Source organism: Zalophus californianus, chromosome 1 (assembly GCF_009762305.2).
Source record: "Zalophus californianus isolate mZalCal1 chromosome 1, mZalCal1.pri.v2, whole genome shotgun sequence".
Taxonomy (NCBI): domain Eukaryota; kingdom Metazoa; phylum Chordata; class Mammalia; order Carnivora; family Otariidae; genus Zalophus; species Zalophus californianus.
This window is the reverse complement of record NC_045595.1, coordinates 31822173-31837305: the sequence shown is the minus strand read 5'-3', so window position 1 is coordinate 31837305 and position 15133 is coordinate 31822173. Positions and strand designations below refer to the sequence as shown.

General features: G+C 43.3%; 1 protein-coding gene across 4 annotated transcripts in view; it reads left to right on the top strand.

The window, feature by feature from the left end:
- PRICKLE2 (prickle planar cell polarity protein 2) overlaps positions 1 to 15133 on the top strand; it is a 315074-nt gene that overhangs the window by 183824 nt on the left and 116117 nt on the right. Inside the window, exon 1 of one of the 4 annotated variants that reach the window (XM_027585024.2) lies at positions 5765 to 6002. The exons of the other annotated variants lie outside the window; for them this stretch is intronic. The gene's annotated coding sequence lies outside the window, so the exon portion shown is untranslated. Of the gene's footprint in view, positions 1 to 5764; positions 6003 to 15133 lie in introns of those variants that run through there. 4 annotated transcript variants of the gene reach the window in all.

The following is a 15133-nucleotide window of genomic DNA, read 5'->3' as shown; positions in this document are numbered from 1 at the left end:
CACACACACACACACACACACACACCAGCCATTCACTTTTTTCCCTCTAGGTTTATCACTGTTTTTCCTTTAATTTTCATCACCTAGTGGCCAACATCAGAAGGTCCAGAACATGTCCCCTAAATCCAGGGTAATTGAATGTCAACTCCAGCAGCCAGGGTGAGCTCCCTTCTAAATATGACTTGATGATTATCCCAGACATTTTCAAGTGAGAGACTAATTACCACATTAGTTACTACATGACTCCCTCCACCAGCCAGCTCATCTTATAACTTCCCTCAAAATGACAAGGCACAAATGAGTATATAAACTGGAGCATATCGAGATGATATTTTTCCACTTGAACTGAGATCCCAGGGTTTCTGGCTTTGGTTACCAAGTGGTGGCCCAAACATTTTCACTGAGCAAAATCAAACAACATGGGGTATTTCGCCACCAGGGTTGATTTCAGCAGACTATCAAGGCCAAAATACTGTGACTTCAAAAATGCCGGAAGGGTCTCTCTCAGCCACTGCCGTGACTTCATGCAAGTTAACACTTCTTTATCTCCTGTTTTCTTTTGTCTTTTGTCTTTGATTCATCACTCTGCCAAATGGACAGTAGGTCCTTACCTAAGAGACTCAACTTGTCCCATTCCGTAATTCCAATGCCACAAATTGGAATCCTAGCAATTATGAGATGAAAGGACATGGGAAGTACAGAAATAATATACTAGGAGGCGCCAAGATACAGTTTTATGGGGCAGAAATGATCATGGGCTTTGGGAGCAGTGGCCAAAAAATGTGTATTCTTGGGGAAGTAGAACAAGTCCTAATTAGAAACAATACCTCCTATTTCTGAGCCTCATTGTATTTTATCTGTCAGACGAGGTGGTTAGACACCTTCTAACATCTGTTTTTTCTTAATCACAATAACAGTGGTTGCCAATATCACATTGTTTCTATGTCAGGCACTCTGCTAAGGCCTTTGTCTGCATTTTCTCCTGTAATCCTCAAAATATAATACTCTCTGTCCCATTTTAAACCGAAAAGCTCAAAGAGATTGAATACTTCATCCAAGGTCGCAGAGCTGGTGACAGACCTGAGCATTCTGACACTCAGGTCAAACATCCCTCTATGTTTGGGTATGTTTGATGCTAAAATCTATGCTCTTTACCTCTGCTTTGTATGGTTCCCAAAGAGGCAGTTAATAACTTACTGCAAAGTACGAACTACTTCTAGACCAGTGGTTCCCAGCAGGGGCATTTTTGTCCCCCAGGGGGACGTTTGGCCATATCTGCAGGCATTTCTAGGAAAAGGGGTGCTACTGGCTTCTGGTGGATAGAAGCCAGAGACACTAATAAACACTCTACGGTATGTGGCATAGATCCCCACAGCCAAGAATTACCTGGCACAGATTGTCTGTAATATCAAGGTCCAAGAAACCCTGGTCTGGGTCCGGCATAGAAACACCCTCTTCCCCATTGTCCCCAGAAGTTAATAACAAGCACTCATCCTCAAGGAATGACAGCCCTGTCCTTAGAGTTGTGTTCACATGTGCACCACAGCTGAACCCTCTCGGTCCATCCCTGCCTCTATAAGCCACAGACCTCAGGACAAGACAGACCCACGTCCACATTTGTGTTCCATCACTCACGTTTCTCATCTCGCAAACGGAGGTCATCATTCTCTCTCCTGGGATGACTGGGTCATAGTAAGAGCTCAATATTCTTACAACCTTCTCTCATCGTGGCCTCCCTTCCCTTTTAGAAGCCTCTCAGTTGCCCTGTGCTCTTACAGATGGCCAGGTGTGTTCTTAGCTCCACCGTTCACGCCAGCAGGAGCCACAGATCGCCATTCATAGACTTGTGCTCAGTGTCTTAGACACACAGGAGATGGCGTAGGGGAAAGACACCCCAGGAGAAGCAGCTGGGAAGTATTGGTGGCCGGTGCAAGGGCGGGAGTCGGGGTGGTAAAAGCGAAAGAATCCAGGGATCTTGGCCCCCGGCCAAGGCTTTGGCTGAAGTGGACTCCCAGGGTTGGCTAGTTTTATTGTAGAATAAATTGTTGCTCTGTAATGTAAATGGAAAATTAACTGTGTAACCAGTCAAAGAATCTTTGTGCTTCTCTGTGAAACATACCACCCAGATAAGTTAAGGATTTATGTATGTGCTTTCAAGAGACATTTTCTGGAAGAGACCTGGTGGGGAAAGGGTATGAGTGGAAGAAAGACGGAGGTGGTTTGGTGGAGGAATTTCCTTCATGGAAAAAGGAAGAAAAAAGAGAAAGAGGCATAGTTCAAAATGCTGTGTTTGCTTCATGTAACTTAAAATGCAGGGTTCCAGCTAGACCGCTAAGAAGGTGACATTTAAATACGACCTTTTCCTTCTTTAAAAAAAAAAAGATGATCATCATTACGCACACATTATTTATTTATTTGGGACAGTGTGAAATGGGAAGAAGAGGAAAGACAACTGGATGAGGGTGGAAGGCTCCCCGTAAGACCTCTGATCCCTTGAGCTGCTTGCAGAAAAGAGAAGATGATCAGAAGTCACACCTGACATCCTGAGCTTTCCAAAGAACCCTCCGGCTGATCTGAGCAAAGTAATACACAGGCAGGGATGTCTCTCAGGCTCAGGGTTTGAGGTGGATGACGACAGGACCAGTGCACTGGAACAGCACCCATTTTGATGTAAGGAACTGTTTAGATACCTGATGGAGGAAAAAACAAAACACAACAAAACCGTTTCCTCTGCTTGGCCAGGCCTGCAGGCGTCTGGCTCGCTTGTTCTCACAGCGACCCTAGGAGGGGTGGCTTCTGCATCTGGATACACGAGGAAGCCATGCCTCTGAGAGGGTCAGACTCAGGTTCAAGTTACAGCGTCAAGGACAGAGCAAGAGCGGGAGCCCTCATCCTTGGAGTCAGAACCAGGCTTCATACTACCGTAGTTAGAGATCACTGAGATACCTCCACAGCGTAAATGTACTGAAAGCTGGTGAATGTTAAATATACATATGTACACACACACGTACACACATATATGTACAAATGCACATTTATGTCGGTGTAAATAGATGTAATGTAAATGGAGACAATGAGCAGGATAGTAAAGGGAACTGACTCTCTGCCCTGGTGTCTGGGAGAGAAGAGGTAGGGACTGTGGAGAACCAAAGAGTGTCCCCATCCTAAAGAAGGCTGCCCCGTTCAGCTGGTCCCCCTAATCAGTGTGTCTCCGGAACTTGAGCTCAGAATGGCCAGACCTTCTGAGGCTTTTTCTTTTCTTTTTTGTGAGGAGAAGCTGTTGTGCAGATGTGGGGTTGGCAAGCCACACCCTGCAGCCCCGATTCTGCCGGCACCTGTTCAAAGATTTACTAGACTAAGCTCCTCCCACTTGTTTACAGATGATCCCTGCAGGAGCAGGGCTGAGGAGTTGCGTGAGAGAATGTATGGCCTGCAGAACCCAACATCTATACTGGTTGGCTCTTTGCAGTTTCCCTACCTCGGATGTAGGCCCAACAAAACATTAAGTGGGCCGAATTCCACCGCCAGCCGACCATCCTGGACCCCTCCCAGGTCATTCTGTCTCACCTGTTCTTCCTCTTGTCGGCTTTCCACTGCCGGTGCTGGGGATTAGTTAGACCACCATTTCTCACAGTTCACCCTGCATGCAGATACCCTGGATGGCTCCCCATCAGATTCAGTGGGGCCAGGTGGGGCCTGAGAACCTGCGTGTTCAGCGGGTTCCCTGATGATGCCGATGCTGCCAATCCAGGATTCCACTTTGGGAAGTCGGGGCTTAGATATGCCATGTTTATTTTTTGTTTTTGTTTTTGTTTTTTAGAGGGGTGGGTGTGTCTCGAAGCCCCGGGCCTATCACGTGGGTGACTAACTTGGCCAAGGCAGAGGGATGAATTCTGTAGAACCCGTAGGATAGACTCACTGAGGCATTGCACGGCCCATAGGAGAATTCTATGAATGCTCCTAGTCCTACAGAGTGGCTACATTTCCTCAATTTGAAGAACATCTCTTTCTTCAAGTGAAGAGCATCACACTGACCCAAATCTATCCTAGACCACCTCCATAGCCTGCAAAGCGGCTTTAGCTGTGTGTCAAGTATTCAGTCTTTCCCACATCGGTGTTGCCATGAAGAGGGACTGTAGCTGGCTAACCCTGCATTCATGACAAGCACAAGGAACTTGTCTCTTAATCCTGGAGTAAGGTCTTTTATGTCAGGATCAACCCAAACCTAGGATGGAATGGGATGGAATGGGAAGACTGGTCTCAGCAAGCTAAATGAAAATTTAAAGCACAGCCATGGATAGAAGAAAAAGGAAATAGAATCAGAAATTGGAGGAATGCATGTAGTTAAAGGTTTGATTTCTCGGAGCCTCAGTTTCCTCATCTATAACTCAGTTTCTTTTACACTATTGGTATAACCTTGAAGCTTGTCCTGAGGGTTATATTAGAAGTTGTGTATGTCGTAAATGTCACGTATAAATCTGGCTCATAAATCTTCTCTCCAGGTATGGCCCTATGGCTAGGTTTTCCTGATAGCAGTCATCTTAGAGATTCCAAAAGACTGGGCCTCTGGAAGATCTGTGGGTAGCACCTGCTGGTTCTGATTTGGCTCTGCCAAAGGGTCCCTCCAGGAAGCATTCCTGTTTTTTCTGGGCAGCTGACTCCAACCACTGGCTGCCTTGAAGCTTCTTGCATTCCTGGTGTTTCTGGTGGCCGGCACTATGGCTCCTCTCCTCCCAGCTGGCTGAACACTCCGTGTGTGTCTTCTTGGTGGCTGGGCTCCAAACAGCCCTTCCTTGCACGGCCTCCCCAGTTGGGCTGAGTCGAGCCCCGTAAAGGCTCTGCCAGCTTCAGCCCCCAGCTGGGCTTGGCGTGTGCCATTTGCGGGACAAGGAATGTGGCTCCTGCCGGATGAGTGGGGCCGCTGCCACGGAGAACGGGTGCTAAGTAATTCACCACAGCAGCCTGCTCTGATACCCATCCGGGCCTGTCCCCTGGCGACCCTGAGGATGCCCCAGCAGGGCTCCTCCTCGCTGTGCTGTGGTGTCAAGAGGAGAAAAATCAACGAGGCAGCATGAACACCCCCTGGGCTGTTGAGGGCTTTACAGGCCTCGGCCACAGGGAAGCTCGCAGCCAGGCCAACTGACCCTGTGGACTGCTGCCGCTCAGGCCGGGGGGCTCTGGTCGCCCTCACTGTCCAGAGCGTGACTGATGGCATGTTTACACTCAGACTCGATCAACAGTTTTTAAGGACCTGCTGTGTCCTCGGCAGTTTTACCGGTAGTAGCTCCTACAATCCAGAAAGTCCGTAAGGCAGGAACTGTTAGAAGAGGCTGAGAGAAGAAAAGTGACTTGTCACAGTTCACACACAGCTAATAAGGGGCAGAGTTGGGATTTGCCCTTGGATACATCCTGCCTGACAGACCCCCTATTATCCAGAGGGTCCCTGGCCATCAGGGACCCTTCCTCTGTGCTCCAGATGCTGGCTGTTTCGGTGGGTCGGACTCTCACACGTTAGGGCAAACACTACCACCTTCTCTATAGGGAAGCCCATGACAGTGTGTAACTGAACTTCTCCCACTGCTCATTTCTGTTGGCGTGTTAAGTTGTGTTAACCTGTGTTTTTTTGTAGTTTGACCTTGCCTTGGCCTGGTTCTCTGCTGAGCAAGATGGTAGCCAGGAGGCAGTGTTGGAAAATGATTGGCCTTGTCCCAGGAACTTCCTGCCTGAGGGAACTGAGGGTCTTGAGGCAGGATTCCCAGGTTCTCCTGCAGGGCCTCCTTTAGTCGGAAGGTTGACAAGTTGGGACACAGGCTCGGAGGAGTGGAAGGAAGGACTGGGACCGAAACAAACACTACCAGGCTTTTTCTCAGCCCAGCAAGCCAGGAAGACTTACTTCTGCAGTTCTCATAAGGCCATTTTGCACAATGCATCGCACGAACAATCTGCCTGCAGAGCTAATCTCCCATTGGATGTACAGATCATCCCCATGCAATAAGTGGCAGGTCTGTGATGACTATTTAACAGATAATAATAATAGAGTCTAACGCTTACTGAGTGTTCTTGCTGTGTCTCATACGGTGCAGAATATTTTGTGAAGATGATTTGAACTCATATAACAAGAGGTATTACAGTTATCACCGTTACTCAGATTTTCCAGAGAAGACTTCTGAAGGACAGAGAGGTTAAGCAACTTGCCCAGTGTCACACAGATAGCAAGAGCTGGAGCCCAGAATCAAATACAGATTTCTTTTCCAATCCCAGGGCTAGTTTCGTTGTAGCAGTACTCTCTTTTAACCAAGATAAATTAGATGCTCTTCAGAGCTATTTATAGATGCTAAGAAGATTTAAGATGAAAAGGAACAGCATCCAGCACAGTGGGTTGAGCAATATATGTACCATTACTGCACTTCTCATTCTTTTCTCTCCATCAGTCACCAGCCTGATGACATTCACAGGTGTGACAGTTTCCCAGGGTTGTGATCAGCTTCTGAGAGAATTGCAAAAAAATGTTACATGGATGTAAAGGACTGCAGTTATTAATAATTGTCACAACCATAAGTGGATCATCAGCTGTGGCAGTTTATGATTGGTCACGGCATACATAGGATAGGCTGTGGGTCACGGGCACTTCATTCAACCGTATTTTTTAAAAAGGGCCTACTGTGTGCTAGGCAGTGTTTTAGGTTTCAAGGATAGAATGCTCAATGAAACAAAAATCCTGCCTACCATCCCCTAGAGCTTACTTTTTAGGTCTCCATAGGGAGGCAGAATGTATAGCAACATAAGCAAGTAAAATATATAGTGATTTAAGAGTACTAAGTCCTGTGCATCAGTTTACGAAATGACAGTATGGGGAGCACAGCAGACCCTTTAACCAGGGAAATAATCATTTGTGAACATTATTTTTTTAAAAAAACAACTACTTAAGGTTTCTGAAAATTGTCCCAAGGGTATGTAGCAAATGCAGAAATACCTATTCAAGAAAATCTACTAAATCTTGGTAAGAAGAGTGAGTCTGTGGCATGTGAGCCATGACCCACACATCTCCTGCTGCTCCTTATCCCCGTCACAAATCAGTGTGATGGATACTCTACTGTGGGAGTATGCAGCCAAGAACATGGGGTTCCTTCTCCACCTACCTCTCAGTCTAGGGCTGTGATTTCACGCTGGGAGGGGCACTTCAGAGATTGGCAACACCCTGCCCTTGCAAAGAAGCCCTACCTTAGATCAAACTGTGGAGCAATTTGTGCCCCAGGGTATTGTCAAAAAATAGGAGAACAATCAGCGAGCAATTAGTGGAGGCTAACAGCTGGGTGTGATACCAATAAATACAAATCAGCCAGGTGCTCAGGGCGATGGTACTCAGGCCCTCTTGAATAGCAACATCAGAGGCTGCACCCTGCAGAAGACTTCACTAAACTTGTCTAGCCTGTGACTAAACAAATCAACAACAATAACAACGAGCTCCAGAAAAGGGAGGGAGGGGGTCAGTATCTGGAATTGCTTCAAATGTTATCTAAAATGTTCCGTTTTCAACAAAGTATCATGAGTCATTCAAAGAAAGAGAAAAGTCTGGCCCATACACAGGGAAAAGGTAAGCAAAAGAAACTGCCTGTGAAGGTGTTTAAATGTCAGATTTATCAGGCAAAGACTTTAAAGCAGCAATTATAAATATGTGCAAAGAACTATAGGGAACTATGTCTAGAGAACTAAAGGAAAGCATGAGGACAATCCATCATCAAATGGAGAATATCAATGAAGGGAAATCATTTTTTAAAAAATAATTATTTTAAGAAATGGAAATTTTGGAGTTGAAAAGTATAATTGAGATGAAAAATTCACAAAAGGGGCTCAACAGCAAATTTAATCTGGAGGAAGAAAGAAACTGAAAACTTGAAGGTAGATCAATAAAGATGACACAATCTGAGGAATAGGGAGAAAAAAGAAAAATGAACAGAGCTTTTTAAAAGTAATTTAAAAATTTTTTCCAGTTTTATTGAGAAATAACTGACAAACATCACTATATAAAGTTTAAGGTGCACAGTGTGATGGTTGATTTACTGAATGTTTGAGAAATATGAGATGGCATTATGCACACCAATATATGCATAATGGGATTAGCTAAAGAGAGAAAAAAGAGCAGAAAAAAACAACACTTGAAGAAATAATAGTGGAGAACTTCCAAATCTGATGAGAAAATACTAGTCCACACATCCAAGAAGCTAATGCAACCCACGTAGGTAAATTTAAAAAAGAGCTACACTCACTGCCTTGAGGCACATCACAGTCAGAATATGAAAGACAACAAGAAAATTTTGAAAGTAGCAGGGGAAAACAACATCACAAATATAAGGGAACCCTCATAGGATTAACAGTTGATTCTTAAGTCTTGGCAAAGAGATTGGTACTTCCTTTAAATGTTAAGTAGAATTACCTTATGTCCCAGCAATTCTATTCCTTGATATATACCCAAGAAAAGTGGAACATGCATCCTCAAAAAAACCATACACAAATGATCCTGATAGCATTATTCATAATAGTCAAAAAGTGGAAACAACCCAAACGTTCATCAGTTGATGAAGTGGTAAATAAAATGTATATCTGTACAATGGCATATTATTCCACAGTAAAAAGAATGAAGTTTCTGGTACAAGTTACCACATGGATGATGAACCTTGAAAATACTACACTAAGTGAAAGAAACAGATTACCAAAGATCACATATTACATGATTCCATTTATATGAAATGCTCAGAATAGGCAAATCTATAGACACAGAGAATATATCAATGTCTGCTTGGGGCTGAAATTGTGGGACAAATGGGGAGTGATTATTCCTGGCTAAGGCATGAAGGGTTGGTGAAAGTGTTTTAAAATTAGATTGTGATAATGGTTGCATAACTCTATGAGTATATTAAAATCTATCAAATTGTACACTTTAAATGGGTGAACTGTATGATATGTAAATTGTATTTCAATAAAACTTTAAGTGCCAAGTGCTAAGGAAAAAAAAGTAGGGTAAAGGTTTGGCACTCTTGGCAAGGTGGGAGGGAAGACAATCTGGGATAGGATAGTGAGGCTTCACTGCAGTGACATTTTTAAGACTAGAAAAGGTGAGAGAGTGAGCCATGCTGCTAGCGACAGAAGAAACCTTTCAGATAGAGGAAGGAGCTAATGCGAAGATCTGGAATATGGGCGTGGTGTGTGTGAGGACTAGTGTCCATGTGATAGCAAGGCAGAGAGTAGCAGGAGATGGTTTCAGAGAAGTCATGGGGTCCCAAACTCAAGGGCCTTACTCTGAGATGAGCAGCATTGGTGCATTTTTTTTTTTTTTTTTGGTATTTAAATGATTTTATTTATTTACTTGACAGAGAGAAAGGGAGAGAGCACAAGCAGGGGGAGCTACAGGCAGAGGGAGAGGGAGAAGTAGACTCCCTGCTGAGCAGAGAACCCAGCTGGGGCTCCATCCCAGACGCCAGGATCAGGACCTAAGCCGAAAGCAGATGCTTAATGGACTGAGCCACCCAGGCGTCCCAGCATGCTCAGTATTTAAAAAAAAAGAATCTCAGAAGTTTAATTTTACCAGCCCCTCAAAAAATATCACTTAACTTTTTTCTAGCTTTAAGTAATATATATATATATTTCACAACAAATGAAATTGTACTGTTTTAAGTAACTGTCTTCTCTCTTGTATTGCAAACTTTTCCCCCTGCCCTTAAATGTTTTTGAAAACATTATTTTTAGTGGCTATGTAACATACATGTTAAACTAATTCTGTTTTTCTCTGTTTATTGCTTTTGTGTTTGGGTTTTTCTCACTTTTTCACTATTATAAAGCTTCAACTGTACTATTCTTTTTTTTTAATCTTTAAATTTTTTTATTGTTATATTAATCACCATACATTACATCATTAGTTTTTGATACAGTGTTCCATGATTCATTGTTTGTGCATAACACCCAGTGCTCCACACAGAATGTTCCCTCTTTAATACCCATCACCAGGCTAACCCCTCCCCCCACCCCCCTCCCTTCTAGAACCCTCAGTTTGTTTTTCAGAGTCCATCGTCTCTCGTGGTTCGTCTCCGCCTCCGATTCACTCCCCTTCATTCTTCCCCTCCTGCTATCATCATCATCTTTTTTTTTTTTAACATATATTGCATTATTTGTTTCAGAGGTACAGATCTGTGATTCAACAGTCTTGCACAATTCACAGCGCTCACCATAGCACATACCCTCCCCAGTGTCTATCACCCAGCCACCCCATCCCTCCCACCCCCCCACCACTCTAGCAACCCTCAGTTTGTTTCCTGAGATTAAGAATTCCTCATATCAGTGAGGTCATGTGATACTTGTCTTTCTCTGATTGACTTATTTCACTCAGCATAACGCCCTCCAGTTCTATCCACGTCGTTGTAAATGGCAAGATCTCATTCCTTTTGATGGCTGCATAATATTCCATTGTGTATATATACCACATCTTCTTTATCCATTTGGCTATTGTGGACATTGCTGCTATATATACCACATCTTCTTTATCCATTTGGCTATTGTGGATATTGCTGCTATAAACATTGGGGTGCATGTACCCCTTCGGATCCCTACATTTGTATCTTTGTGGTAAATACCCAATAGTGCAATTGCTGGATCATATGGTAGCTCTAGTTTCAACTTTTTGAGGAACCTCCATACTGTTTTCCAGAGTGGTTGCACCAGCTTGCATTCCCACCAACAGTGTAGGAGGGTTCCCCTTTCTCCGCATCCCCGCCAACATCTGTCGTTTCCTGACTTGTTAATTTTAGCCATTCTGACTGATGCGAGGTGGTATCTCATTGAGGTTTTGATTTGGATTTCCCTGATGCCGAGTGATGTTGAGCACTTTTCCATGTGTCTGTTGGCCATTTGGATGTCTTCTTTGGAAAAATGTCTGTTCATGTCTTCTGCCCATTTCTTGATAGCATTGGTGCATTTTGAGTAGAAGCGTGACACACTGTTTATTTTCAGAGAATCACTATGGTTGCAGTTTTGTGAATAGACCAAAGGGGGGCCAGATAGAGGCAAGAGCTGATGGTGGCTTGTATCTCCATCCACGAGGGAGAGGACATGGCTTGGAGCAGGGGGAGAAGGGTGGGGATGATGGGAAAGTGTTCGGTTCTGCAGGCGCTTTGAAGGTAGCGCCAACAGGATGAGTCAAGGATTACAAAATGTTCAATAAAAGGGGTCAAAGAGTAAATATGTTAGGCTTTTCAGGTCATACAGTCTCTGTTGGAACTATTCAACTTTGCTGTTGCAAGCTGGATGTGGCCGTAGACATGCATAAATGAATAAGTATCGTGTTCCAGTAAAACTATTTGCAAAAACGTGAAACAGTGGATTTGGCCAATGGGATGTGGCTTGCCAGCTTCTACGTTAGATGTCAGGGCAAGAGAAGGAAACGAGTGAAGGGTAACTCAAAGGTGTTTGTTCTCAACCATTGGAAAGATGGAGTTACCATTTAACTGTGAGAGTGAATCCTGCCAGCAGAACAGATCTGTGTGGGGGTGGAGGGTATGGAGAACTGATCTCTTGTTAAATTTGAGAAGTCTTCAGACGTCCAGGTGTAGATGCGGGTGGATTTGTAAGCCTTGAGTTTGAGGAAAGGCTGGTCTGAAGTGGAATTGGAGACCCTAGACCAGATCAAGGAAGTGCATGTACATAGAGAAGAGCAAGGGTCTGAGGACTGAGCCCTGGGTTATGCCAGTCTTTAGCTGTTGGGAAGATGAGGAGGAATCAGCAAAAGAAACTGAGGAACTACAGTCACAAGATAGAAGGGAAGCCAGGAGAAGGTGCCATCACGGAAGTGAAGCTAAGAAAGTGCTTCAGAGAAGGTAAATCTGTCCTCTCCTTACCCTCACAAAATCGTGTTGGTACGCAAGTGAGCAGAGGAACGTTCTTACAGGAATTCCCTCTAATTTCCAGACAAGAAAATTATTGTCAGACTTTTTACTCATTTAACAAATATTCATGAGCTGTCAGGTCACCAGGCACTGTGCTTGATGCTTGGAACAGAACAGCATGCCAAAAAAGGCACAATCCCTGCCCTCAGAGAGCATGCAGTCTCTTTAGAGAGAGATGTTAATCAGGTAATTCATTAACATTCATCAAGGATGGATCATAGTCCCTCACCATGGATGCAGATCTATGAAATATAACAAGAGTTCTAAAGGAAAGGAGTTATCTAAGAAAGCAATACTATGAGTTTTCTACAAAAGAATTGATCTAGGGGCACCTGGGTGGCTCAGTCAGTTAGGCATCTGACTCTTGATTTTGGCTCAAGTCTTGATCTCAGGGTCATGAGTCCAAGCCCCACATTGGGCTCCACGCCAGTGTGGAGCCTACCTTAAAAAAAAAAAAAAGAAGAAGAAGAAGAGTTGATCTAATCTGGAGGGCCAGGGAACCTTCCATATTTTTCTTTGTTTTCTAATAAGAAATGATTTCCAACATATCACATCCTGATTGGGACATACCTGGTTTTTGAGAGGATGTTTGAGAACCTCTGAACTCGAGGGAGAAATACAGGCTTTGTCCTCAAACCCAGGACCAAGTCTCAGCTGTGGGTCCTGGTGCCATTCTTGATCCTCTTTGAAACTCATTGTCCTCATGTAGGCAATAGTGGATAGTAAGAGCTACAGTGTTGAGGTGATGGTGAGGACTAAATGAGATTATGTGTAGAAAACACCTGGCATGTAAGCCCTTCCCATTCCTTAAGAAAAACAGTGTGTCCTTTCATACATCTGTGACATTACGTCTTCCGAAATAATTTTCCCAGGACAGGTCTTTGCTGCAAGTTGAATGTTTTCTGAGGCAGAGAGTTTCTCAGCCTTTTTTCTGAGGTATCTTCCATTTTGCCAGTGTTCTCTCCCAAGAGAAGCGTGTGGAGCTCTAGTGCCCACATTTAGGAAGTGCTGGAAAACCAAAGCATCCCTGTGCAACTCTTGCTCATTCTTCTCATCCTTTATTCAGAGAAAATTCAGGTTTCTACTCAGCTGTTTAATGAAAATGCGTACTTCCAAAAAGCTGCTGTAATAAAGTATAGCTTTATTTCTCTAAAACAAAAGCGATGTTTTCTAGCGCATCATGTCAGTTTAACAATATTTTCATGGAAATGTGCAGTGGTAAGCATGTTTAAATCATTGATGCAGTTTCTAATCTTTTTTAGGGGGAGGGAGCAAAATCTGTAACAGTCTTTCATTTTGATTTGTCCGTGCTAGCCTGTCCACACTTCTCCTTTTAATTAATGTAATTAAAAAAGGATAAGAGGCTGTGGTAGTATTTCGTGCATTAGATTATCAGGATCAAGAATAATTAAAATGTCTGAGATGAGGAACATTCCTAAAATGGCAGAAAGGAGAAAGGAAGGCCTTTTTTTTTTTTTTTTTTTTAAATTTCAAGTGTACTGGATTATTTTTCACAAGATTTAGAAATGTGTCCGTGGTCTGAGAAACATTGATGATACGGAGTCTTAAACAAATAGGCAAGAAAGAAGGGGTGCTCCGGGTGAGTCAATCCTTATGTCTGTCATGAACAATTTTATAATTTATGTTCACCCCTCTCATTCTTGCTCCCTTGTCTGAAAACCAAGTCAGGAGTAACATTAACACTAACTGTGGAGGGGAATCTCCTTGGAGCCTTTCTTTTTCATGAAGCAGCCCCACTTTTGTGGGTGCCTTATTTATCTTTACCTGCACTTGGTGAGCCCCACATGTATCTTCCATGCGCTACAGAAATCTCACAGGTTGATTTTCCGTATGGTTTACGTGGGTTGGTTGTTGTTGCTTGAGAGTTATTACAAATCTAGAATGTGGATTTTTTTGTTGTCGTTTTTCTTTTTGGAGCAAAGCAGATGCATCCTTGATCTCTAGCATTCATTTAGAACTGTCATTATTTTTGATGTTCAACCTCCCTTTGTTTTAAGACACTATGGTTTTAGTATATTGTGCTGATGGATTTACATGGCAAAAATAAAAATTGACAGCTGTGGTGAATGTTACCAGGGTTCCCAGAGTCTCTTATTTCCTCTTCCTCCGGGGCATATACTTCCCAGCCCCCTTGCAGTTGGGTGAGGTCATGTGACAAGTTTGACCAATAGAGGTGATGTCATTTGCCTCCAGGCTAAAGCACCTAAAAGCACCTCCAGAAACTAGGTGTTGAGACCACAGAAACACAAGAAGGAAGCTGACTGGATCCCGGAGTCACTGGCTGCAGAGCCTCTGCACCTCCAGCCAACTTTGCATGAGTGTGAGATCAAGTTCTTGTTGTTAAACCACTGAATTACAGTTGTTTGTTACTGCCTCAGAGTCCAGCCTACCCCAGCTAATAAAACAATTCTTTGTCAGCCTCCTCGGCCCCATTTTAAAAAATTTACTGGATTTTGAAATTTGAGGATCATTTAAAACTATATAAAACTATGCATTTGTGTGTGTGTATATATATATATGTGTATGTATAAAGTTTTGAAGAATATTCTTTAAAATTATGTATATAGAGTATGTAGAATATGTATTATACATACTATATATGTAATTATAAATTATAATCATAAAATTAAATTATAAACTCTAAGTACATATATAATATGTATATTCTGCCCATACATCTTTTTTAATAAAATAAACTTAAATGAACTTTTGACTTTTGTTACATACATGCTTTGAAACTTTGGTAATATCCCTTATAGGAATTAGGATTTCACAGTAGCAGGGCCAGGAGGTACTAATCTATTAACTAGCTAGGACTGGTGCTGTCTTTCTATCTCTCTCTCTCTCTCTTCTTTTTTTTTTTTTTAAGAGATAGAGTGGGGAGAGGGGCAGAGGGGCCGAGGGAGAGAGAGAATCCCAAGCAGGCTCCATGCCCAGCGCAGAGCCTGACACGGGGCTCCATCTCACAACCCTGAGATCATGACCCGAGCCAAAATCAAGAGTCAGACACGTAACCTCCTGCACCACTAGGTGCCCCTGTCTTTCTCTTTTTCAAGTGTTCCTGAGACCAAGTCCCTGCCATTGCTCTGAGTGACCAGTGCCGGTTCTTATCATCTCCATATTCAAAAGTCTTCCTTGAGTCGGAGTGAAATCCCCCTTTAGTTCATTTCAAATCCATT